General features: G+C 43.8%; 1 protein-coding gene and 1 long non-coding RNA gene across 2 annotated transcripts in view; both read right to left on the reverse strand.

Annotated features, from left to right (window-relative positions):
* NDE1 (nudE neurodevelopment protein 1) overlaps positions 1-15,774 on the reverse strand; it is a 178,921-nt gene that overhangs the window by 146,119 nt on the left and 17,028 nt on the right. The gene's annotated exons all lie outside the window — the stretch shown is intronic.
* Positions 5,799-6,805, reverse strand: LOC144785440 (uncharacterized). The gene is made up of 3 exons (XR_013601886.1): positions 6,715-6,805; positions 6,564-6,627; positions 5,799-6,147 (listed from the first exon to the last, which is right to left on the reverse strand). It is a non-coding gene; the product is annotated as an uncharacterized LOC144785440 (long non-coding RNA).

The following is a 15,774-nucleotide window of genomic DNA, read 5'->3' on the forward strand; positions in this document are numbered from 1 at the left end:
TGAGGGCGAGGGGGTGTGAGGGCGAGGGGGGTGTGAGGGCGAGGGGGGTGTGAGGGCGAGGGGGGTGTGAGGGCGAGGGGGTGTGAGGGCGAGGGGGCCGTGAGGGCGAGGGGGCCGTGAGGGCGAGGGGGGCGTGAGGGCGAGGGGGGCGTGAGGGCGAGGGGGGCGTGAGGGCGAGGGGGGCGTGAGGGCGAGGGGGGCGTGAGGGCGAGGGGGGCGTGAGGGCGAGGGGGGTGTGAGGGCGAGGGGGGTGTGAGGGCGAGGGGGGTGTGAGGGCGAGGGGGGTGTGAGGGCGAGGGGGTGTGAGGGCGAGGGGGTGTGAGGGCGAGGGGGTGTGAGGGCGAGGGGGTGTGAGGGCGAGGGGGTGTGAGGGCGAGGGGGTGTGAGGGCGAGGGGGTGTGAGGGCGAGGGGGTGTGAGGGCGAGGGGGTGTGAGGGCGAGGGGGTGTGAGGGCGAGGGGGTGTGAGGGCGAGGGGGTGTCTTATACAGCGTCCCACATGGTGGGTACTATTCTCAGGTCACTGGAATGAGGACTGACTTGAAGCACGTGAAGGGGTAGATAAGAGCAAAGCCCAATGAAGGGGGCTATTCAGGCCAAGGGGCACAGACTCCCAAGAGATCGTTAGTAATAAGATTTACGACTCTAGGGTTGAGCGTGTTTAGAGGCAGAGATAGTAAGTGTTTCTTTTTCCCTGATAGGACTCGGAGATTGGGATAATTAATGTATTCCCGAGCTGAGTATTATGAATTAATATCGGGCAGCATAAAACCGAACATAAAGCCCCAACATAAAGACTCTACACTACAGAGAGAGTGGTAAGTGAACAATGAGGGATATGACCTAATAAACAAAGGATTAGGGCATCATGAGGGGGTAATGTACTAATCTCCATTTTTGCACAGCAGATATTGTACAGACAAGACCAAACAGCGATGGTGACACCGAACCCTGTCCGATTCAGACTAATTGAGTAAGGTCATCAGTAAACTCGAAGGAGGCATTGCCCCTGCTTAGAGTAAGTTAATAAATACAGATGACAATACCTATTAAAAAACAAGGTAGAATATAACTAGTAACTGAAATCTTTTCCCAGCAGCATAAAAAGAAGCTGATAATAAGCGAAGTGACCAGAACAATTGATAATCGGAATATCTACGGCTTTTAATAAGGTGTGTGAAAAAAAGCCTATACAACTCATGAATGTGTGTGAGCAGCTAGTCAGAGTATGAATATGGCACCTGATGATCTAGAAACAGCGGGGTAGTGGAATGGAGGATTAAGATCTCCCTCCATATACAAACTGTAGGGGTAATGTGATGTGAGTGACATCTCAATAATAAGGAACAATAGAGGATACTGGCACGAGGAGTGGGACCAACAAACTAAGAGCACAGGTAGAGAAGTTTATATGTATAGATGACCAGAAATTAATGTATTGCATAGCCAAGGAGAGGATCTATAACGTTACGAGTTAGGGATGAGCATGCTTACTGTTTGTTTCATACACTGCAAAGAATAAGTAGTGACTTTGGTCTACCTTTTTGTAATTTGTTTCAACAGATTGTTTTTAATTTGTCCTGAGGAAGGTGGTGCGCACAGCAGGATCCACCGAAACACGTCGACATTGTTTTTATGAATTTTTTCTGTAATTTTTATCAAATTTGATGTATTTGCACATTGTTGAATATGGAGTGTTTTATAAATATAGAATGTTGATCTTGGGTATGGGTTATAGCAATACAAAGTAAGCTAGATCTAATCTTAGTTATGTATTGAAAGTATGAACTGTTGAACGTTAGCATTTTTATGTAGCAGATTGAGCTTGCCATTGTACCCTATTTTTATTAATAAAATGATGAAAAGGATTCTCTCTGGCTATGTATTCCACTCTCTAAGACTGTAAGTGCCTTTTGGGGTTTTGCTTCTAGCCAAGTATCCTTATAACGGTATGGTGAATGACTGTGTGTGTAATCCTTCTGATTTAGAGTCTCACACCCTAATAAGGTAGAAACCTATCAAGATTAGATAAATTGGTACAACCAAGGGAATAATTTGTTTTTATTAGCACGTGAAACTGCCCCATCCAGAATCTTGGTAATGTCACCAGAGCCGTAGGGTTTAAATTGTCTTTGTTCTCTTCCTCATCTACATAGATTCATTCACAGCCAACCACAGCATAGGTTAACATGTCGATACAGATGTCCATCTTGGGACACCGCAGGATATGGTAAATTACTTGAGTGTAATATAATGATTCACCCATGCTCAATGGATCAGCTTCAACTGCCTCAATGAAGCTAAGTCCATGACCATGCTGCTTGGCTCCTGGAATGCCACAGTACTTCTTCTGACCTGTTCGATTCCTTCAGATCTTTCACACAGATTGAAACATGTACATCCTTTCAGCAGAAAAGCTTTTTAACTGCATCAAAGAAAACACAAAGCCTATTTAATTAATTATATAGCAGACTAGAAAACAGGCTTGCTTGTGTCCGGGCTTCGATTTTTGGTTTGCAGCTTACTATTACAAAGGAGGGTCCGCAGCATACACTGATGCAAAAAGGTACTTAAAGGCATTCTAGAACCAGCTCGTCAGCAGGCCTGATGTAAATCATCCATGAGTTCTTGTAAACATATTTAAATATTGTGATGTGTGGGGTTGTGCGGGCCGGAATAACAGGCGTGGAGGCCGGATGAAATGGGCTATGGCTAGCACGAGTTTTATTGCAGTTCACAAAGACAAGCTCTGGTGCACGGTTTTTAGGTACAGTCTTTGGGGTTCGGGAGGGTCCCTTGTGAGGAGCGTCCGCAGGTAAGAACACAGACAGGATGTCCACCGCTGGGCTGGGTGCTTCTTCCGGGTTGCGGGCCTTGGGGCGTCCCTCGGAGATAATGGAAAGAGACACAGGGCAGTTAGATCCTATGTACATGGAACTCGATCGACTGACACCAGCACCCGGGAGTGTGAGGGCGGAAACGGACCGTGAGGGAGGGCGGTAGGGTAGGGAAAGAAGGGAAGAGACCAGACCGGATATAGGGACAGGGTGAAAAACAAGGGGTGTGGGGTGGAGGATAATGTACAGTGGAGGGTGCCTATAATATACAGTGGGGTGTGCGTCTTTGGTGCATGCAGAACAGCTGTACACTAATTACACTATCTACACGGGGAAGGGTAAACACGGAGAATGTTAACAGTTCACTCACGTGCCCCGCCGTAACTCTCATCCGAGTTACGGCCGCTTTCCAGCCACCTCCTGAGGATGCCACCAATCCTCGCACCAGACGTCTTCCTCTTCCTCCTTCTCTCGGCTCGTCCTCTCTCCTGCAGACTCCGCCGTCGGTTCTCCGCGTATCGCCAACTCCTGCCACGAGTCCACCGCTGGGAACCCTGTTTCCTCCGCGTCGCTGGCTTTTCTATCATCAGACTGTGTTCCTGGGAAACGGCTTCCGGGGTCAGGCGAGGTCACTTCCGGTCCGTCGGCAGTCGGTGCCCTTCCGGGGTCAATCCAGGTCGCTTCCGGTCCGCTGTGTTCCGTGGATACTGTCGGTGCCTGCAGGGAGACAGAGAGAGGTGTAGCCGGTTTTGGCTGTCGGTTAGTGATATCGCCCGTATGGGCGTTCCTGTAGTAGCGCTGAGCCCGGGGGGGAGGGGGCGACCCTTTACAAATATGCACTTTATCTTTTGTGCGCCCTTCTCTGGAAGTTGAATATATGTACAATTGCCGATGCTATGGAAAGGTTCAAGAGAATGAAACCAATGATTTATCATATTTTTGTGTGTGTTTTTGTATAGTGCAGATATGAACTGCAGTGACCCCGACACGGGGTTGGCGGATCGCCCGTTGACGGGCGGCGGATTGCCTGTTGAAGGAGCGGGCTGGGGCCTGGTCTGAGCCTTGGTATCCGGGCGGAGACGAATCAGAGAACACCTGGGCCTGGGAGACGCGGAGCCACTACGTCTGTGGATGCTCTGCAGTGGCGGTGACCCTGTGAGGGCCCCTGGGGCCTGATGAGGTGTTGGGAGCTCTGGAGACGAGCCAGCGCTGAGGGGCGTTCAGCCAATGGCGAGCTAGCAGGGCGGAGACCCGGAGGCGGCCGAAGGGCAGGGGCTACGAATCCTGCGCAGCCGCCGTCCTGCCCCGCCCGTGCACCGCAGCCGCCGCTCCCGTAGTAGAAAGTTAGCAGGCTGGAAGTTGTTAGCTTGTCCCTGGCTGCGTCGCCCCCGCCCGCCCGCCCACCCACCCACCCACTCATCGGGAGCAGAGGACCCGGCGCTCCAGATATGATGGTGAGCAGCGGCTATCGGAAGCAGATGAGAGGGAGTCCCCGCGGGGGCCCGTGCAGGAGCGGACTCCCTAGACTCAGACTCCACCCTGCGTGTGTGTGCCTGCGTGTTTGTGTGTGCATGCATGAGTGTGGCTGTTGCGCGTGTGTGTGTGTGCGCATGGGTGAGTGTTGCTGTGTGTGTTTGTATGTGTTATTCACTTGCTGGGAATGTGGGATAGGAGATGTGCACGGCGCAGGGCTGTACGTTCGCGCACACGCGATGAAATCGCTAACGGCCCTGCGCGTGCCCATCCCCTGTCCAACATTTCCGGCAAGCTGGCAACAATAGGTCTTTCGCTGACGCGAGACCTAAAAAGGATAGGAAGATCTGGATAGAATATATCTATATAATCGTAAATGCAATAGTCAGTGGTGCACCAATACCTGAAACTTGTTGTGGGGCTGAAATTATCCCCATATATAACAAGCATTTGCAATGCAATAGGTCTCGCATTTACGCAAGTTTGAGCTATTGACATTGTAAATGAAAATCCCTTTTTTTTAAAAACATAAATAAAAGGCATTGTCATTTACAATGCCAATAGCTTAAACTCGCGTACATGCGAGACCATTTACGTAGCATGAACCACCTCTATAGTGAGACTTCTCTATAGAACAACAGAACTACCTTTGGGACATGAAGATATCCGGGCAAAACTGCCCCTCGGGCTGCTAAATGCAAAAAAATCCCTTTTGTTTTACAGATGAAGACCAATAAAAGGCTTCCTAGCAGTGTATCATTGTTCAAAATGAAGCAATAATTGGATAACTCGTTTACAAACCTCCAAATTCAAGGTTCAGGGAGCCGAGCTCATTCCCGTTTTACATAGCATGCAACCTACAGAAGAGATGGCATCTAGCAGGCTTAAGACAGCAGTACTATTTCCCTGTGTGACCGGACAGCCAGCCCGCCCATTGCATGAGCCAGTCCACATCTCTGAACAGATGACAGAAGAGGACCAGGGACCCTAGGGTGCCAGGTCTTGCAAAACTCCAAGCAACGGAAGAGAAGAGAAGAACAGTACCACTCACAGCTTTGTTTTTTCTTTTTTAGCCATCATTTCTCAGTGCGCTGCAGCAGAACCTTAGAAAGAATGGAAAAAAACATGACTAATGATGCGCAGCGTGAGAGGCATGTCAGCCCACTGACTGGCAGAGAGCGTGGGCGCAGAGAGACAAGTCCTGCAACCAAGCCCTCAATTTACAAGTGCTCTTTAAACAGCTGTCGCCCTTGGAAAATAGATTTACAATAGTGCAGAAGCAATACAAAAACTATCAACATATTAAAGGGACCCCCTCTCACAGTACTTTAGACCAGGGAATAGAGAGGAACAATAGTATCACAATAAGAAAGAAATTCCCTCGTGGTCTTCTTTATTTTCCTCTAGACATTTAGTTCCTACTTTCAAACAAAAAACCCTTCAAAACATAGCAAGTACAAGAGTGTATTGCATTTATATTTTTATTTTATATTCATTTCTTACTTTTTCTTTTAATTTCAAATTCATATTACAAAAAGTGTTTTTTTTTTAATCAATGTATCAAAAAACATTTACATAACATATACAGACAATTAAAATGAGAGATTCGGATTTATATACATTATACCACACAAAGAGCACACCTAACATTCGAACAACTTACACACATCCTAATACATTCACTCAAAAAAGATTCTTTATCCTGTATCTGAGGAGTCACAGATATTAATGTGAACTGTCACGCTAGGTCTACGCGTTTCGGTGGGATAAAACCACCTTCCTCAGGACCCTTGACAGAACAGAGTTCTTCCCAACAGTTTGTGCTCTCTGTATGAGTATCTGCAATTACAAATAAAATGTATCTATATCATATACATACACATGGAACGTACTTGCATATCCAAGAGAGAACATCTCATATGAAATTAATTGATGAAGGGCTGGCAATCATAACATCTTTAGAAGTATTCTTTATACAATATCTCAGTCATTGTCTCTCTTTGACACCATAGCACCAGCACCAGACCCAATTTTACACTAAATTCCTCGGGGAATGCCAATTAAGCATGATTTCCTAGTAACTCAAAAGATAGAAGAGAAAGAAAGAAAGAGACAAAGAAGAAAACAGAAGAGAGAAGCAAAGAAAGAAGCGAAGGAGAGATGGAGAAACAGCACTTGTCTGTACATTGCAGGTGCTGGATTGACTGACTATTCTATTTACAAACTAGTACATGATGATTAGCTATTACTCTTACCCTAGCACGAGTTTTGGTGATGACTTCTGTCGAATAACACTTCCTTTCAGATAGGTACTTAGACCTGTGATAATTTTAGAGAAACAAAGGTTTTAGATCTTTCCAACTCTCCAAGTCAGATATCCTCTATCTGTATTGCAAATCTGCTCACCTTATTAAAATTCTAATGCGTCTTGTGTTTCATAACATGTGTTTCCTTATTAGATGTTCCATCAATTGGTATTAGTGCCCTGGTGATCTAATCAAAAATGCAAAAAGCATGTCACTACATATTACCAACAGATTTGTGATTACCATTATTTTTTGCCGCATAGATACAACTCACCTAATATGGAGTGTTGGTCCAATATTATTAAATAAAGTTGACCTTCAATTTTTTCAGCGTTCTTAGTTTTTATTGGCACTGTAAAGATTTCAATGATATTATAAATTTGTGGTTCACTTATTTAAATTTGGTCAGTTTATTATTTTTATCAAGGTTACTCTAAATATATCTTTTTATATAGACTTCATCACATCACTGTGTTGTATGTAGTTAGATTATACACAGAGGTCTTTCTCTTGTTGTATTGCACCAATTTGTTAAGGCATCTGTGTTGAAACATGTGTCTCCGATTAAAACGATCCTACTATTACTAGCAGTTGAGACATACCAAAAAAGACCTCCCACTCTTTCCTATGTGTATAGCGGTACTTAGACATCACTGTTTGGAAGAACTACTCGCATTGCTGCATATGTCTCCGATTAAACTATTCCTAGCAGTTGAGACATAGCAAAGAATTACCCACTTTCTTCTTTTGTTTATAGCGGTATTTAAGCATCCCCGTTTAGAAAAACTACTCGTATTGTTAAAAATAAAGAAATGCCCAAAATTACCCATAGCATTTCTTTTTTTGCGAGAGGCATTAGTTTTTTCCTTAATATTAGTAGGGGCTTTCTAGCAACAGTTCTTACCCGAATTTTCATAGCGCATTTCCTTAACCGCAACAACGCCCGATCACAAGGAACCGGAAGACCGTGGTCCGTCGGTTTAAATAGCGTCATTTTGGCGCCTTCTGCGTCCTCATATAGGAGGTTGAACCATCGCTGGCCGCCATTACTAAGTGGAGTCTTCGGCCGCCCTAACCAATAATGTTTATGTAGACAATATTGTTTGGAAGTTGAATTTACCACAGTGGATCGGCGGTTTGTCCCCATAATCTAGGTTGTTGTAATTCCTGTATTTTATATTAGGATTTGGTGACAGATGAAATTTTTCGTCATCATGTCAATAATTAGGCTCTTTACGTCGATAAAAATGGATTAAACAATCACGTTTCTTGCTTTGCAAATTTTAACAATACATATGGGATATTGGTGTTATTATTACTTGCTATAAAATTACATACCCAAAGGGTTGTGTGCAAGACGAAAACGGTATAAACAACAGTCCTGCATCTGTGCATATATTTTTTTTTGTACAGACAGTATAAATTGATAGGGCATCTGATATTTGTTGTTGACACATACAGATGGTATTATGTAGGCATATTGGTATCAGGAGAGAGTGTTAAGATGTTTACTGGTACCAGCAAAATTCAATATTTACAACAATAGTGTGTTGTATATCAGCTTGCAGAGAATGTCATCCATAAAATTATTATCAGTTGATCACTTTATAGCGAGATCAACTCCAATACCAATATCTCTCTGGGTCGGTATGTACAGAAAGTGCCCATATTTGTGTCATTGGATGGGTACCTATTGTACCTATTTTGTTACATACCAAGAAATATTCTCATTAAGGCCTTTACGGACACTGTCCATATGAAAAATCCAGTAACTTTCACGTTTTTTCCTAGTTATTTCCATCAGTTCACCATTTTTGTGTTGTATCTTTTCCAATATGGACCATTTGAGATCAGATTTGTCATGCTGAAATTCCAAACAATGTTGTACTAATGGTGCTGTCACTTTACTAGTCCTTACTGCAGACTTGTGTTCACTGAATCTTGTTCTGAATTCCCGTCCCACCTATGTAAGCTAGACCACACGGGCACTGAACAAAGTAAACAAAATTTTTACTCCTGCAATTAGTAAAAGATTTCAATTTTATATTGACGTTGTTATACTGAATCGTGTCGCCTACCACGGCGGCATCACAGGCATGGCAGCCGCCACATCTGTGATTACCTAATACCAGAGGAAGACCTGTCAAGGTAGTTTGCAACTCACGAATTGTAGGTAAGCCTCTAGTATGGACCAGCCGGTCCCTAAGATTCCTATTCCTTCTATAGGCTATCAATGGCTTCACAAATTGTCCATCGTTTTCTACATCTAAGATTCTCCAGTTCTTATTGATAGCATTTTTAATCTTGTAATTTAGGGGTGAATGATTTATGACACACGTTATCTTTTCATTGGGCTTGCGTTTAGTACGTTTAAGTAAAGCATCCCTGTCATAATATTTCGCTCTCTTGAATGATTGGCGGACCAAGCGATGCGGATAACCCCGCTTGATCAATCGTTCCTTCAATAGCGCCCCATGAATTGAATAATCTGATAGTGATGTACAATTACGGCGAACACGGAGAAATTCCCCAAAGGGGATGGAATCCTTTTGACAATGGGGATGAAAACTCCCAAATTGGAGTATAGTGTTTTTTGCAGTTGGTTTACGGAATAAACTCACTTGGAGGATTCCCTCGTTTCCTTCAATGACTATGTCAAGAAATTCCACCCTACTACTACTGTAATTTGAGGTGAATTTTAGGTTTTTGTCACTTGCATTCAGCCATAAGATATACTCTTCCAATTGCAATACATCTCCACTCAAACAAAAAAAATTTCATCAATGAATCTTCTCCATAAAAAAACATTTTCAAAAAAAGGGGCATTTTCATTGTACACATTTTTCCTTTCCCATTCTCCCATATATGTATTCGCTACACTAGGAGCACAGGAAGCTCCCATGCTCGTGCCTTTCACTTGCTTGTACAGCAATCCTTCAAACTCAAAAAAATTGTTTAGAAGAACTACCTCTAAGCATTGAACAATGAATGCATCTGGTCTGTTGTCTGGATGCCTCTGAAGAAGGGAAGACACTGCCTGTAACGCCTGACATTGAGGTATGTTGGTATACAACGCCTCAATGTCAAGCGTCACCAGGATGTCTGTGGATGGATTGAATGGTGTACCTTCAATTTTATTTATCATGTCACCCGTGTCACGCACGAATGACTTGTATTTCTGGGTCAATGGACACAGAAACGAATCCACATATTTTGACAGAGGTTCTGTGCTAGAGCCTATGGTTGAAATTATTGGACGCATTGGTGGCTGGCTTTCATTTTTGTGCGTCTTTGGGAGGCCGTACATGGCAGGTGTCACTGGGCATGTTTTATTTAAAAAGATGAATTCATTATCACAAATATAGCCATCAAGGAGGGCAGCTTGAGTCATTTCCTTAATAGATACATTGAGTCGTTGTATTTCTCTGGCATGGGCTGGCCTATAATGTTCTGCATTGGATAACATGATCTGCATTTTATTATCATAGTCAGTTTTGTTGAAAACCGTAATGCCACCTCCTTTGTCGCAAGGTTTTATAACTAATTGTGAGTTGGATTCAAGTTTTTTTAGTGCCATGTTTTCTTGTTTTGTTAAATTGAAACATGGTCTTTGAGATTTCGAAAGTAGGCGTGTTATGTCCTGTATTACTTGCCTCTCAAAGATTTGTACTTCTGGTCCCACCATATCAAGTGTGGGGGTGAATTTTGAGGGAGGTTTACATTTTGACAAATTATCATTCTCTACCTCCAAATCCCTCCCTTCAAAGTACTTTTTCAATCTCACTTTTCTGAAAAAAGCATGAAGATCCTCATGCAATTTGAATTTATTAAGCATGGTATAAGGGACAAAGGATAATCCCTTACTGAGCAATGCTGCTTCATCATCATCAAGATTAGTGGAGGATAAATTGTAAATAGGAAGGATGTCTCTGCCTGTATTCCCACTATATTCCTCATTCACCACCAATACTGTTGGTTGCGTGTTTTTACATATTGTTGCTGAGGTTGTGGGCTCGACATCTGTGGTCGTCCTCTGTTCTGTTGCCAATGTACAGATCTCCCCCTGTAGGGGCCCCTTGATAAAAAACCTCTACTTTGAAAGTTTTGATGACCTTGTCTCCCTCTGAATGGTCTGGAATTGTATCTTCCCCCACCTGGATGTTGATAATTGTCATTCTCTGAGTCGGAAGAACCAGTATCAGAGAAATTTGTGTAATTCTTCCTGTAACTGTTGCTGTAATTAGGAGCAAAATTACCCTGAGCACCTCCCTGATAGTAATTCGGATTCAGGTATGGGTAAATTTTCTCCTTGGTAAACCATCGCACGTCATTTTTTAATTTTTCAGTTTTTTTGTTTGTTAAGTATATGTCAAAATCTTTCATTTCGGATTGTATTTTTTCTAATTTATTCTTTGCATCTTCTACAGCATCTGAAGACTTAAGTTTATCTTCTAATTCTAAGATCTCTTGATTCAATGATGTTAATATATCCCTTGCAGTTTCGATGATCAACATCATCCAGTCCCTGGAGCAGCGGTTTGAAATCAGTGACCACCGCTCCAGGAACTTGCGTATCTCAATAAATAATGCTGGTGCATTCCTGACTCTTAGTCCGGACGGGATTACTCCAGCCAGTAAATATTCACGCATATAAATTGCGTGTGACTCAATCCGTTTCGCTTTCTTTTTTAAGTTTAGTAGATTCTGCCATTCACAAAAACTAACCAAGACGTTTGCAGGGGCAGATAGCTGTGGTAGATAGGAGCTTGTCCACTCTATCCTGTCTGACTAGAAGCGACGGCGGCGTGTGCTAAAGAAGTCTGCCGTGAGCGCAGACAGGAGATGTGCGTGCGCGTTCACATCGCCTGTCTGGGCGCGTGCCACCTCCTGTCTCCATTCAAGAAGGAAAGCGGCAGCAATAGTCTCGCTAGCAAAACAGCTCATGGGCTGCATTCGCACGCGAGACCTAAAAAGGGAGACCGTGCAAGTCCCAGCAATTATAGGCCGATAAGCCTATTAGATACCTTACAAAAGATAGTTGCGAGACTTGTGCTAGGTAGAGTCACTGAATGGATTATAGACCAGGATGTTTTATCTACCTATCAAGCGGGATTTCGACACCACGTCAGCACTATTGGGCAAGTATTTAGATTTAAGATGATTTACTGGTCCACAGTGATCTTAGCAGGGGGAACACTTTATACAGCATTTGTTGATTTAAAATCAGCATTTGTCTTAGTACACCGCCATAAGCTGTGGTATTCGTTAAAGGCGGCCGGGATGCCCAAAAAAATTCTGGCCTTTATTATCAAACTGCATGAGGCAAACTATGCTCAAGTAAGGTGGGGGCAGCAGGGTGAATTAACCGATTCCTTCCCAGTTAATGAGGGTGTGCGGCAAGGGTGCGTCCTTGTCCCCACCCTATTTTCCCTAATTATAAATAAGGTCATCAGATATTATTCCAGTTTTCCAACCTATGCACCAGTTCTTACCGGTTCAAGGGTACCATTAATAATGTTTGCAGACACGCTAATTCTATTCAGGTCTGCAGCGTGCCCTGGATCGATTTGTAGCTTTCTGCAATGACCACGAGCTTGTAGTAAACACGGATAAGACCAAGTTCATGGTATTGCATAGGTATAAATGTGTCTAGGGTAGTACTGGATAACGTATCATTGGAACAGACCGATACATTTACTTATTTAGGGGTAACAATGGGTAGGAAGATGAACTGGGTATCCCAATTAGAGGTCTTAGTTCTAAGGCATAATCAGTTGACTGGAGCCCTCCTAAAGGAACATAGACTGTCGCACACAAAACCTATAGGGCCAGCAGAAGCTATTTATAATGGAAAAATCAAAGCTTCCATTATTTATGGCGCCAAACTTTGGGGGTTCGAAAATCTTTTACCCCTAGTACAAGCACAAAATAAGTTCATGAGATCCCTTACCGCCCTCCCACAATCTACACCCATGAAGCCTTTGCTCTTAGATTTGGGTTGTATTCCCCTTGACAAGGTCGTAGGTTTTAGACCCTTAGCTTATTGGAGGAGGCTCTGGACCACCCCAGAATTGTCACCGTATGCGAGCGCAGTAATGCACATCAGGAGTGCTGATTCATCTTCTAAAAGTAAATGGCTGCAGAAAATCAAGTACAATTTGAAGCAAATGGGGCTGGGTCACTTTTGGGATGATCCAATAGGGAATTCTTTTCCCGGTAAAAATTATTTCAAAGTGCTTTATTGGGATATAATCACCAGAAAGACACTGTCAGCTGTGGGTAGTACCTCGCCTACAGGTGTCTTCTTAGATCACAAGTTTGCATCAAAGCCAGAACCATACCGGAATTGGATTACAAAACATAGCGATAGGAAATTATACCATCAATTCAGAGTGGGTACTCTTCCTTTAAGATCTTTTGTTGCTAAATGGAAAAAGCCCATGAATGTCAATTGCCCTTTTTGTCATAGCCAGGAAGAGACAATACCCCCTGTACTCTTCGTGTGCCGGGCTTATTTAGGCCCCCTGTTGTAGGTGGCTCAAGCCATTGTGTTCCAACCTTGGCACTAGATCCTGTATGATGGCCCTGCGCATTTTGATAAACACGCGTGCAGACATTGTTATCGCCACTGCGAAATTCTTGAGTTGGCCCTGGGCACTGAGGAGGAAAAAACTGGAGGCTGATGTGGAATTGAATTTAGCGCCTGAATGTCCAGTGTAAATTGGCTCTCCTTCAGAGAATAATGCAGGATTGCATTTTTTTCTGATTGATTTTACTTATTTCAATTATTGATTAGTTAGGATTTCGATAATGACGGTACTAATTCTGTATGAAATGTAAGTTAAAAGGGTAAGACTCTAAAAACAAACACTTTTATGTATGCATTGTGTCTTTTATGATTGAAAATTATCGAATAACGACTAATTGAACTGATTAAGAAGCCATGTTTTTAAATCTTTTCGGAATTTGTGATAAATCGTTTCATGGGGTAATTGAAACGGGAGTGAGTTCCATAGGGAAGGAGCTAAATAGGCAAAGGACCGATCGCCCATACGTGCTCGTTTGATCCTAGGGACTGGGAATTTTAACCGATTGGATTATCGCAAGAGGCGTGTGGGGAGGTACGGATGCACCAAGGCACCAAGATAGTGTCGTGCTGAGCCCATATTGATCCTATGCATGTAACAGAGGGCTTTGAATTTAGAACGATTATCCATCCTCAACCAGTGAAGGTCATGGAGTGGACCTGTAGTGGAGACCATTCTGGGTAGCTTGCATAGAAGTCTGGCCGCAGAATTCTGGACCACTAGCAGCTTCCAGAACACCTCCTTACTTGCACCCAGATATAGCACGTTACCGTAGTCCAGTCTGGACACGATCAAAGCCTGCATGGCGTTTTTTTGCGTGGAGGGTGAAGCATCCAGAGAATTTTTCTGAGCCATTTTAAAATAGTGAAGCAGGTTGAGGCAACCTTGACCACTTGCTGATTCATAGACAGCTGGTCTTCAATGATGATGCCGAGGTTGCGAGCAGATTTTGAAGGGAGGGGAGATCGCCCATTTGGGGTGGCCAGAGTTGGGGGCCCCAGAGAGTTTTGTTTCCACCGAAAATGAGGAGTTCCATCTTCCAACCATTAAGTTTCAACTTGTTTGTGTGCATCCTGTCAGCTACTTTTTTTAGCCCCACCTGGAGAGATGATGCCTTTGAAGTCTCATTGGAAGATGGAGAGAAAATAAGCTGGGTCTCATCCGCACATGAATATATGGTTAGACCAGCCTCCTCTGCTATTGTGGCCAGGGGGCTAACATAGATGTTAAAAAGTAGAGGGCTGAGTTTAGAGCCCTGAGGGATTCCATACGGGGACGCATGGATCTGAGAACTAGCAATTGGAGAGTAACCTGCAAGGTGCATAGTGCCTAATGGACATAAGAGACAAACAAATCTATCCTGCAAGGCTCCAACTAGTCTTGGGACCATAAGCATTTCTGTCCTTACTACACACAAGTATCCAAGAGCAGCAGACCTTCCCAGCCCCATCTGTACACATCCACAGTCTCTCATTGGTACCTTCCAAATACAAGCATAGCCGGCATTAAAACACAAACAATAACCTGTAAAGTGCATAGCGCCAAAAGGCCATAGATGACAAACAAAACCCTCCCATGGGGCTCCAATAAGACTTGGCGGGATAGGGGGTATAAGCATTATCATTCCTACTTCACACCTAGTGAACTTCCTAGTAGCCCCTCTACCAGGCGCAATCTGTGCACGCCCCCAGCCTACCATTGGCGCCTTCCCAGCATAGAGGACCTTAAGCCCTAATAGTCTCTGGCCTTGACTTGTCTTTTGTAAACGTCAAGAAACAGCACCAGACAGATATTCAACTTAATGTTTTGAGGATTTAAGGACTTCATTGCAGTTGACCTACAAGCTCTTATTCCTAGGGCTATAAATTTGTTCTGAAGCAGGGCCCTCTGGTGCATGAATAGGAAGAAGCAGAGGACATACAACGTTTCCTTTGACGGATGGCTTAAACAACACGTCTGGTCTTCCAGTTGACCCCATCTCCTGCAATTTGGACTTGAGGTATATGGTAGCAAACATCCCAGTCTCAATGCCATCAGTTTCCTCATAATATTCATCGAAAAGGCAGCTTCAAAGTATGAGGGAACATGCTGCTCCCGATAGAATTTTACAGCTAGCCACCCATGTGCTTGCTTGGCTAGTGTTATTGTATCTTCCCACCGAATTTTCAGCTTGACGCTTTTATTCAGGATTTTTTTAGAGACTTAGCCGACTGTATCCAGGTGCCATAATTAACTGAGACAGAGGCTCGCGATGCCATCATGTAAATACTTTTTGGAACCACCTTTCCCTATTTGTAAGTTGATTTCTGCCCAAACAAAATGCACCATCGAATCTTTTGCAACGTACCTCATTTTGTGACAACATTTTACGAAGGCCCCTGACCTAGCGAGAGATTGCTTTACCCTGTGAGAAGTCTATTCTGACTTGCTCAAGCAAAGCGGACCTCGGAAGCTGAATAATTTGCTTGTAGGTCTGTGTTGTAAGCTTATCCAATTATTTTGCATCTAGGCCAAGCATTACCTCGCCTCCATATGATACTGTAGAGATCAATTTCAACTTGATTACTGTGACT

Source organism: Lissotriton helveticus, chromosome 10 (genome assembly GCF_964261635.1).
Source record: "Lissotriton helveticus chromosome 10, aLisHel1.1, whole genome shotgun sequence".
NCBI lineage: Eukaryota > Metazoa > Chordata > Amphibia > Caudata > Salamandridae > Lissotriton > Lissotriton helveticus.